Source organism: Scomber scombrus, chromosome 7 (assembly GCF_963691925.1).
Source record: "Scomber scombrus chromosome 7, fScoSco1.1, whole genome shotgun sequence".
Taxonomy (NCBI): Eukaryota; Metazoa; Chordata; class Actinopteri; order Scombriformes; family Scombridae; genus Scomber; species Scomber scombrus.
The window spans coordinates 30,306,780-30,314,279 of record NC_084976.1 but is presented as its reverse complement, the minus strand read 5'-3'; the positions used below and the strand labels follow the sequence as shown (position 1 = coordinate 30,314,279).

The 7,500-nt window shown below is 40.2% G+C and overlaps 1 protein-coding gene and 1 non-coding gene across 2 annotated transcripts in view; one reads left to right on the top strand and one right to left on the bottom strand.

Annotated features, from left to right (window-relative positions):
- The window catches only part of cfap418 (cilia and flagella associated protein 418), a 20,393-nt gene that overhangs the window by 5,564 nt on the left and 7,329 nt on the right, over positions 1 to 7,500 (bottom strand). The window lies entirely within an intron of this gene.
- On the top strand, positions 1,751 to 1,822 carry trnap-ugg (transfer RNA proline (anticodon UGG)). The gene has a single exon. It is a non-coding gene; the product is annotated as a tRNA-Pro (tRNA).

The window sequence follows — 7,500 nt, the reverse complement described above, 5'->3', positions numbered from 1 at the left end:
CTAACTTTTTGTTCTCTCTTATTCCTTCCTTTCTTTCTCCCTCTCCTCTAACTTCTTATTCCTCCTCTTCCTTCCTTCCTTTCCTCCTACTTCTTGTCCTTTCTTTCTTTCTCTTCTTCATCCTCTATCTTTCTTTTCTTTCTTTCTTTCTTTCTTTCTAGAAGGATAAAATATGTAATATGTATCATTCTTTTGTGGTTACACCATTTGACATTTTCAGCAGCATTCAGTCTTACTTTTTGTTAAAAAAAATGGTGCAAATATCATTTCAAATGATATAAAACCAACAAAAATACTAAATGTACATTTTAACAAACCTGATGCTGCTTTTAAATCTAGTTTAACATATTTTTGAATTGCTCATCTTGCCAAAACCTTATTTATCACTGAGCCTTATAAGTTTAAATACTGTTGGTGTTGTTGCATTGAAACACATTTAACTCTGGTTCATTAAAGAATATCTTGTTTAATATTATCACTCAGGTTTGTTTTCACACTGGATTTGACCGTGTTAATGAGAAGTCAACGTTAATTACTGAAGATTTGTTTATTTCTTTCACTTCTATTAAAAGCCTTACGAGACACTGAAAGCATTAAGCTGATAAAAGTGCAGCTGTGAGAGTGCATAGTGCATGAAAGCAATTATAACATGGTGTAGGTGAAGTTATAATTGCTTGTACAGTTGATGACAATGTAGGCGTGAAATGCAAAAGAAGGACACTTTTTTTTTTTCGTTCTTTTTTTAAACTGTTAAAGTATGAAGTGGCTTTTATCTGCAGCAGAAAGCAGCAACCGCCAAGCACGACTGCACCAGGAGGAGCAGCTCTGTGTTTAACACCGACTGCATGTTGAGTGTAATTAACCGCTGACTCTCTGTGTGTGTGTGCTTGTTAATTTGCTTTTCACCACCATGTGTTTTAATTATACTAAACATTACACTGTAATTCAATTTAATTAAGCTACGACTGTGCAATAATTCAATTTATTATTATTTTTTCAATATTGTGAGATTGATTTCAGTCACTAGACGCTTTTGGTTTAATATTAATAAGTACACAGGAGCACCTAATTAAAGCTGCATTAATATATTGTCTTAACCCTCCTGTTGTCCTCGAGTCAAGGAAGGAAGGGAGGAAGGAAGGATGGAAGGAAGGAAAAGATGGAGGAAGGAAGGAAGAAGGAAGGAAGGGAGGGAGGAAGGAAGGAATGAAGGAAAGAAGGAGGGAGGGAGGAAGGATGGAAGAAAGGAAGAAGGAAGGAAAAGAGGGAGGAAGGAAGGTAGGGAGGAAGAAGGAAGGAAAGGAGGGAGGGAGGAAGGAAGGGAGCAAGAAGGAAGGAAAGGAGGGAGGGAGGATGGAAGGAAAGGAGGAAGTAAGAAGGAAGGAAAGGAGAGAGGAAGGAAGGAAGTAAGGAAGAAAGGAGGGAGGAAAGAAAGAGAGAAGGAGGGAGGGAGGGAGAAAGGAAAAGAGGAATGAAGGAAGGAAGGAAGCTAGCTACATAGAAGATGAAGATTTGACTCATTCAGACGACTGAAGCTTCATATTAGCTTCAGATCAACTTTTAAATCCATGTTTCCACAGAAGGAGGACTGTGGGTTTAGTCCTCCATCACTTCCATTGTAAACATTATGAAGGGATCTTCTAATGGTCAGTATGAACAGGAGGAATCATTACAGCAAGATAATCTGGTTTCAGTGTTTAGTTTACCTCCTGACTGAACAGAGACTTGAATAATCCTCTGGTATGTAAGTGGCTCGTTGGTCTAGGGGTATGATTCTCGCTTTGGGTGCGAGAGGTCCCGGGTTCAAATCCCGGACGAGCCCTTACTTTGATTACAAGACATTTCAGAGGAATGAACTTTAGTCTTACATCTACAATTAGTGCATTATCAAGGAATCTTCTAATGGTCAGTATGAACAGGAGGAATCATTACAGCAAGATAAACACACTTAATCTTCATTTGGGCTCCTGACTGTTGGTTTAACCTCTCAGGATGATATTTAGACATTTTATTTTTGTGTGACTAAGATTAAATTCTTCAGACGAGTGACTTTGTCGTCCTTTTTATATTTTATTGACTTCTTCTTCTTCTTCTCCCCACAGCTGGACACTGCCTGCCCAAGAATATGCTTACAACATGGAGGGAGGAGGAAGAAGCTTACAGAGAGTGTAAAATCGTATTTTGATTACTTCAACACCTGGGACAAAAAATAACAAAACATGAAGAAAATAGACATAAAACTTGACTAAAGCCTCTTTGATTTCTGTCATTATCACATGTTATTATATGGTGTTGACCAGCAGGAAGGGAAACGGCGATGATATAAGACCGACCCGGCCGAGTGTTTTTTTTAGTTTTCTGCCTGTCAGCTGCTGTTACTGTAACACAAGACACAGTGTCACCAGGAATTAGTCTGTGTCCTTCCTGCTGCTGCACATAAAACACACACAAAAATTGGGGATTTTAACATAGAAGTGAAAGTCGTTGTGTGTACACCTGTGTGGCGACATAATCCCATAATCACAAAAGCTTTACCTGCACTGTGTGAGGAATTAAATCATGTTTATAACAGACAGACGTAGAGACGGCGGTGCTCAACAAATTATGCCAGAAACTGTCAAGAACACACAAATCAGCGTCAACTTTTAATCCTATGATTAACCCTCCTGTTGTCCTCGAGTCAAGGAAGGAAGGGAGGAAGAAGGAAGGAAAGGAGGAAGGAAGGAAGGAAGGAAGGAAGGAAAAAGGATGGAAAGGAGGGAAGGAAGGAAGGAAAAGAGGCAGGGAGGAAGGAAGGGAGGAAAGGAAGAAGGAAGGAAAGGAAGGAGGAAGGAAGGAAGGGAGGAAAAAAGGAGGGAATGAAGGAGAGAAGGAAGGAAGGAAGGAAAGGAGGGAGGAAGGAAGGGAGGAAAGGAAAGAAGGACGGAGGAAAGAAGGAAGGAAGGAAGGTAGGAGGGAGGGAGAAAGGAAAAGAGTAAGGGAGGAAAGATGGACAGAAGGAAGGAAGAAAGGGAAGAAAGAAGGAACAGTCAAAAGTTAACCCGGGAGGACGACACGAAGGAAGGGAGGAAGGTAGTGGGGAGGAAAGAAAGAGAGAAGGAGGGAGGGAGAAAGGTAGTGGGGAGGAAAGAAAGAGAGAAGGAGGGAGGGAGGAAAGAAGGAGGGAGGGAGGAAGGAAGGACAGAAGGAAGGAAGAAAGGGAAGAAAGAAGGAACAGTCAAAACAGACAGGGTCAATTTAACCCGGGAGGACGACACGAAGGATAAAACATTGTGTTTATATTCAGCAAAGTATCAACAACATCCCATCTGTACTGTATTAATGGGGGCTCGTCCGAGATCCAAATCCTGCTCGGTACAGTTAAATCCTCTGTTTGTCAAATGGAGGCTGGCTCTGATTAATTGGACAGTCAGTGTTACCGACATTAGTTTTGGGACCAATTTGTGAAAGCTAAACTGAATTTGTGTGCTCGTGAAGCAGCGCTGATTAAAGTGTCCTTGATATTTAGTGTCACTGTTCAAATATTTGGGAGTGCTGTGCAAAGAGAGCAGCATTAGTCCCCATCTTGGTTAGTTTAGAAACCCATTTGTTTAAAATTCAAGGGATGTGATGAGGAAGGAAGGGAATTATTCCATTAAAACAAACTTAATCATGTTAAAACTGAAGCGAACACACATAAAAAGTAGGGTGAGAACAACAAGGTAAAAGTAGTGATGGAAAATGGCGCTTGAGTCACACACTGATAAACTCGCGTCTGTTCCTTACTGCTCCACAGGTCGTAAAATGTGGTGTAAAACTACTCAGACTGGGTCATCATGCTGCCTAGATTCATTCAGCTAGATATCAATGAGCTGTTCCAGATATTGACGTACTAGTTTGGTGATTAGCATCAGGTCCGTCTCCCTCAGTAACCGTCACAGCAGACAGCAGCTTTTTGTCCATGTGAAGCCACCATAGCTCAACTCTGCTCCACATATTATTTCACACCTGACAACATTATCCTTTACTTTCTGGAAGGTTTTAAACCCACGCTGGACTTTTGTGCGTCTTCGTCTGTGTTAGAAAAATATTGCTATTATTATGTTTGATGTGTCTGTTACACTTAAGAAAGCACAGTCTGAACGCCTGCTGGAAAAGTACCGAAATGTAGACTTGTCTCCTTGCTGCAAGACGAATAAACACTCGAAACTCTGCCTCTTTGAGATAATTTTTGTAACAGTGTGCATCGCGTTCCCTCCAGTCAGCTAGCTAGCAGGTTAACTTACTACCGAGTCAAAGTAGCCGAAGGCAGGAGTAAAACTTGTACTTCAACCATAGACTGTATATAAGAAATGGACGTAACATCCGTGACGTCACCCATTGGTTTGTGGACTGCTGCTCAGAGGCCAATAGTATCGGATCTGAGCAGCGCCATCTTGAAAATTTCAGGTGCATGCCGGGAAAAATAAAAACACGGATTCTAATTATAGGGGCATCAGGAGGAGCATGAGGCGGGGCGGGGGAGGTTGCGAGGGCTGGATCTACCACAGTCTACACCGGCAACCTGGTGATGCTAACCAAGTTAGCTGTTACGACTATAACCACAAAACTCCGGAGAAAACTGTCGCTCTGAAACAAGTTCACGGCTATTTCCTGCAGTCTATCTGTCCGCGCTCCTGAACCTGTGAATCAATCAACCTGTCAATCACGACGTAGCCACGCCCTAATTCATACCCTGCTTTATCGTCACATATAAAATCAGGGAGGCCAAAATGTCCCAAATGAACATCATACTGCATTGAAGAAGGCTTTAAACTAGCGATTGAGACCATAAACACATTTTGAAAACGTTTACTGAGGTTAGAAATCAAGTGAGAAGTTGGTGAATTCTCCATTGACTTGTATAGAGACGGAAGTCCTTTTGACACCAAAACGGTCGCCCCCTGGTGGCCTTTTGATAGAATGCAGTTTTAAGTTACTTCCGCGTTGGCATCATTTCAGAGGACCGGAACTCCCCGCCTGACTTCAACACAAGGTGGAGGTGGTTTACAGAAGCTTAGAGCTCCTCCTATTGGCTAAAAGGGAACATTTCTCTCCAGCAGCTGTTAATGAACCGTTGATACAAGACTATACAGCTCAAAAAAAGGACCACAGCACAAACATCATCTTTATACCCTATGAACAACTATTCGATTATTCGGTTTTAATGACACATCCTTAGTCGCCCAATATCAGGACAGTGAATTTAAAAACCATCTAACTAAATTCTTCAACAGCGAAGAGAAAGTTTTAGGATTTTATTGACTTTATTTGGTGTTATGAAATACTGTAAGTGGTTCAATTTATCAAAATATCAGTTTTTCTTCACTCCTCACTCCTCTTGATTCCTCTAACAACTAAAATGATCTGGCTATTCTCCACAATCCACTTCAACTGAAGCTTTTTCTGTTTTCTGTTCTAACGTCTCTGAGCTGCACAGGAAGTGATCCATTTGACGTTTCCGGTATGAGATAAACAGAACAAGAGGAAAAGGGCTCATCAACATGAACAACAGCCAACAGATAAAGACAAGAGAGCCACCAACAAAATACTGCACCACAGACGAAGAATGAGTAAGAAAAGACAAGAAACTTCATATTATGTCTGTTTTTATATTGAGACACACATATGATACTCATCAGGAATGTGTTTATTCAGCTTAGATATAATCATATATCAGTTAAATCAGTTTAGGTGGAATTTATTAACCTGTACTTGCTGATTTCTTACCAAATATTCTGACATATCATCATTTTTTAACCCTCACATACTGTTCATATTCTGACTCATAATTCATCTCTACACCAATTCACATTCATAAACTCCCCATCAGTCATTAATCCATGTTTGATTCATCTTATCATAAAATAAAGACATTCACAATCACTGTTTTATGGTCCAGTAGAACATTTAAATAAATAAATCCTGATTTCTGAGAGAGAGAGAGAGAGAGAGAGAGAGAGAGAGAGAGAGAGGGAGAGTGAGAGAGAGAGAGAAAGAGAGAGACAGAGAGAGAGATAGAGAGTGAGAGAGAGAGAGAGAGAGTGAGAGACAGAGAGAGAGAGATAAAGAGAGAGAGAGAGACAGAGAGTGAGACAGAGAGAGAGAGAGAGAGAGAGAGAGAGAGAGAGAGAGAGAGAGAGAGAGAGAGAGAGAGAGAGAGAGAGAGAGAGAGAGGGAGAGAGACAGAGAGAGAGAGAGAGAGAGAGAGAGAGAGACATTCACAATCGCTGTTTTATGGTCCAGTAGAACATTTAAATAAATAAATCCTGATTTTTTATATATATTTTTTTTTTAATAAACACAGGTTAAACTTGTATATTTGCATATCTAAAAATGTGCATCAGCTGCACAAAAACGAAACAAGATCACGTAAGGAAAAGTCCGGCTAAAAGAAATATATATATGTTGTTTTTACAGCTCTCAAATGTTTAAAAAAAAGGGGTCAAATTTGACTCTGAACAGTAGGGCTGGGCAATTAATAGAAAAATAATGGAAACCGACATTTAGAAACTCTAATCGACTTAATCTTGCTCATGTCAATTAATTGTGGTGTTCACTGTTGCCATGACAGCAAATGTTGCATATCTTTAATGATCATTTTAACCCAAACCGTGATCTTTACATAGTTCTGATCAAGTAAACTAGACATTAACCACAGCGTCACACCTTAAAACAGCATTATGTTCACTCCCTAAAGGAGGAAAAGATGGAAAGAAGGAAGGAAGGAAGGAAGGAAGGAAGGAAGGAATGAAAGGCAGATGGAAGGAAGGAAGAGAAGACAGGAAGAAAAGATGGAAGAAAGGAATGGAAGGAATAAAAGGCAGATGGAAAGAAGGAAGAGAAGACAGGAAAGAAAGAAAGAAAGAAAGAAAGAAAGAAAGAAAGAAAGAAAGAAAGAAAGAAAGAAAGAAAGAAAGAAAGGACAGAAGGAAGGAAGGAAGGAAGAGAAGACAGGAAAGACAGATGGAAGGAAGAGAAGACAGGAAGAAAGGAAAGAAAGAAAGAAAGGATGGATGGAAGGAAGAAAGGGAGGAAGGAAAGATGGAAGGAAAAGAAGACAGGAAGGAAAGTGGGCCGGATTGGATTCCTCGGAGGGCCGCGGGCCTCATGTTTGACCCCCCTGCCTTAAAACATCATTATTTTCCCTCCCTAAAGATCCTCATGTGTGAAATACAAAACTAAAGAAACTGTGAAAATACATCACTGTTCATCGAGGGAGGAGATAATCGCTCATTCATCGTCATCGAGGTTAAAACTTCAATTAATCGTGATTTTGATTTTTGCCATAATCGCCCAGCCCTACTGAACAGTATGTAAGAGTTAAGTCGATATATTCAACTTATTATCAAACAGTTGCTTCTTTCCACATCCAGCAGTTACTGATCAACATCATCATTCATTAGTTCATCATGTTTCTGTCCACCTGCTGAATATAAAGTCCATTATTCTCTCTTTTATCTCTGTTTTTACTCTCTACCA